The 3941-nt window shown below is 31.8% G+C and overlaps 1 long non-coding RNA gene across 1 annotated transcript; it reads right to left on the bottom strand.

Annotated features, from left to right (window-relative positions):
• Positions 1-1304: 1304 nt before the first annotated feature.
• Positions 1305-2767, bottom strand: LOC133784018 (uncharacterized). The gene is made up of 2 exons (XR_009871078.1): positions 2665-2767; positions 1305-1983 (listed from the first exon to the last, which is right to left on the bottom strand). It is a non-coding gene; the product is annotated as an uncharacterized LOC133784018 (long non-coding RNA).
• Positions 2768-3941: the final 1174 nt, after the last annotated feature.

The following is a 3941-nucleotide window of genomic DNA, read 5'->3' as shown; positions in this document are numbered from 1 at the left end:
TAAATCAATTTTTTCGTGATGCTACATTACATTAAAAATTTGAGAAATACCTTGTACATTTTAAGTCCAATTTGCATTACTACTAAACTCTATGTTAAAAATGTGTAAATTGAAAGGCAAATTAGGCAAGTAAATAGTGCAAGAGAGAGGTCCATTCCAAAAGTTATGTACAAATGTGCCCGGGGGCTCGAGCAATAAATCCTTTGCACCTCAATAAAAAGTGGCACGCAAGCCTAATTACTTTATATTAGTACCTCAATCATATATATACATATACATTAAATTTAGATTCATAAAAGATATAATCATACCTCTCGTAGCCTATCAAGAATCATTGATATATTTACGTAATTAATAAATGAACATCTAATCCATGCTTATATGACTCTTGGAGATTCACACCACAATCTTCCAAGTCAATCCTCAACACACTAGGACGTGTGTGGGTACGTTGAATGTATAGGTTTAGATTTCTATCTCTCTAGATGTACTCAACACATGAGATCTAGAGAGTTTCGAGAAGAGAGATGGCTATGAGAGTCTATCGTATTTTTCAGGCTTTAATCTAAAAGTGAAAAATCAATCGCTTAATTTTTACAATAGATTTTTAGACTTTTATAAACCTAAAATAATCAAACAAATTAGACTCAGCCAAATCGTATTAGGTTTTGATTTTAATTATTTAATCAAATCAAAATATATTTTCTAAATATTATTTTATGAATAAATAAATGATTCAAATGCTTAACAAGTTTAAAATATGAACTGAACAAACTAGACATGTGTCACACGCCAATCATTATGCACTAGGCGTGTAGCATACATACGAGTCCCCAATTTTATCTCATTTAATTAATTAACAAGAAAAAATATTTATACATTAAAATAATACATTATTTCATAAATTCATAAATATCATTTAATTCAAAATTAACTTTGTCTTGTAAAGTCTAAATAATATTATACTCCATCAATATTATTTAACCCAAAATAAATATAGCTAATATATAGTTTTTAAATAAAACACATTAGATAATTTAATTTAATTAATTAAACATAATTATGACTTAACCTTGGAAAAATAATTCCCTTGTAGTATAAAAGTGACTTGAGGACCATTGACCTATAATACTAAGCTCCAATAAATTAGATTATTAATTAAACATTTTAATTAGATATCTTATGTAATGCCCTACTAATTCAGGACTGATACATTGTGTATTTAAAATAGTGATTAACTCGTTAAGTGAGTAATTTGGACTCAAATGTGTAATTAAAATTAATTAAACATTTAGGAATTAAAATTTTTGGTCACAGATATAAACTTTTCCATTAAAACTGTAAACATTTACATGTGATCCCAAAAAAAATTACCAGAATATAATTACATTTAGGGTTTACAAAATAGTCGACATAAGCGACAAAATGGACTTATACTCTTACTCCCTTAAAAATATCCCGACTGTGGCGGCTAAGGAGGTCGAACATGTAAGCGCCGCTCTAAAGCCCTCCAACTCATGGTTGATTGACTTTTCTGTCGCCCTTACATGCACCATAGAGCATCCATTAGCCAAGACCCAACAAGAAAACCCAACAAGGCATCGTAAACATTTATTCAAGCATAAACAACACATGACATACTAAGAAATAACGAATAATTCATTTCAACATAAAAATCATATAAACGGCCCATGCCGAGCGAGTGGGTACGACACCCTCGGGGTGGCCCCGCCATCATGGCTTGCATTCTGCATGCTATTGCTGAATACGACTTATGCTGATCCACCACAGATAAACATTGAGAAATCAAATGCAACCGATACAATTATAAAATAGGGCTATATAATCCATAAACAGATTCAAAGCACGATTATAACTGCGTTCAAATATCAAGGCTGATGCCCAACTCTAGCTGCATGTGCCATATTTCTTACCTTAAATCCTTGCTAGGAATGGTTAACTTTCATTTCGTGCTTATTAAACCTACATAATTACATATTTACAATACCATAATCAGAATAGATGTCACGCATCACAATATCAAACTAAAATAATGACTTGTGATCCAAAAATGAAAACTACACCGGTTATCTAGGCCTTAAGAACAAAACCAGATTAATAAAAAAAATATCTATGATCTTCATGTACTCCTCGAATTTTATCTAATTATATACTAATCATATCCTCATGAAATTTATACTGTATACTCAAGACAAATTTATAATAATAATTAAAATTTCTCCAAATTTATTATTTAATAAAACTAGCACGTTCATAATTGTTATTGCATACATATGAATCTGCCCTGAAACAGTTTTTTCCTAAAAGAACCCATAAACGGGCCATATATCTGTAGGCACACTAAAGATATAACTCTGAAATTATAACCAACTTCTTTACACAGGTAAAGACACATCTCCAAATATTTTCATAATTTTCTAAAATCGTTTACTATTTAATATTGATTTTAAAACATTAATTACTGAATCTGACACCAACAGATTTTCCAGAACAACCACTGAATCAAAAATCAATATTAAATAACTTACAGGCCTAAAAATAATGAGATTATTTAATCATACTCCTAACACATTTATAAAGCTCACTGTAAATTTTAAGAAGCATCGGATGGATAATCAGAACTCATCCAAATGAAATACTTACCTTTAAAACAATCTGCCCAGAAAATTCTTCTTCTACTCCTCTCTCTCTCTCTCTCTCTCTCTCTCTTCCTCTCTCTCTCTCTAAAACGAAAATATGATCTGAAGAATTAGTGATCACCCCTAATAATCTGCCCTTTCCACATTACCCTCAAATTCAACTTTCACCTAAGCCCTTAATGGTAATTCTAATTCTACTTTCTACTTATTTCTCTTTGACACCTCAAAGTTATTTTCTATTCCACTTAGCTCCCCAAAGCTATCATAAATTCCAATTAACACTTAAATTCCAAATCATTTGCATTCTAGCCCCCAACACTTGAAGACACGACAAAAAACCACTTTTTAGACAAAACCTAGATGTCATACACATAAACAAAAAAATCAACATAAACATACATAAACATGATTTAACATTAACATACATATACGAAATCACATAGCTCACATAAAAATTACAATTATACCATCAACATGTCAAAATTACAAAAATACATATTTGTAAGAAAAGCAAGTCTTTAAACACATTTAATACACATAATCATGCATACTCAATTATATAATAATATAATTCATATAATTACCCCACTTGCCTTCCAGGCATGCTAATCAAAGCACTTCAATCTATTAGAAGTTTCAAGCGCCTACAATTATTCCCTCCCAATATAAATTTTGTCCTTGAAATTTACCAGAACAACTCGAGATACTGATCTTACATGTTAGACTCTAACTCATAAGTCGCTTCTTCTACTTTTTCGTTCCTCCATAATACCTTCACCAAGGCAATAGTCTTGTTCCGTAAGACTTTATCATTTCTATCGAGGATCAGTACTAGTCGCTCCTCATAAGAAAACTCATGTTGTAACTCCAGGTTCTCATAACTCAACACGTGCGTTGTTTTGACACATACTTCCGGAGAATCGATACATGAAACACTCTATGGAATCCAATAAAGCTAGAGACATAGCTAGTCTATAAGTTACCTGCCCAATCCTCTCTATGATCTCAAAAGGTCCAATGAACCTAGGGCTCAACTTTCCTTTCTTACTAGACCGTTTTACTCCTTTCATCGACGAAACTCGAAGAAAAACATAGTCCCCAAATTGGAACTCCATGTACTACGCTTTGGATTTGGGTAGCTTTTATGTCTACTCTGGGAAGTGAACATTTGAGCTCTAATCTTCTCAATGGTCTCACTAGTCCTCTGAACTTCCTTAGGACCAAGATACTTCCTCTCACCCATTTCATCCTAATAGATGGGTGATCTGCATTTCCTACCAT

This window comes from Humulus lupulus, chromosome 6, assembly GCF_963169125.1.
Source record: "Humulus lupulus chromosome 6, drHumLupu1.1, whole genome shotgun sequence".
In the NCBI taxonomy this organism is placed as follows: domain Eukaryota; kingdom Viridiplantae; phylum Streptophyta; class Magnoliopsida; order Rosales; family Cannabaceae; genus Humulus; species Humulus lupulus.
The sequence above is the reverse complement of the archived record's forward strand: the minus strand, read 5'-3'. Positions and strand labels throughout refer to the sequence as shown.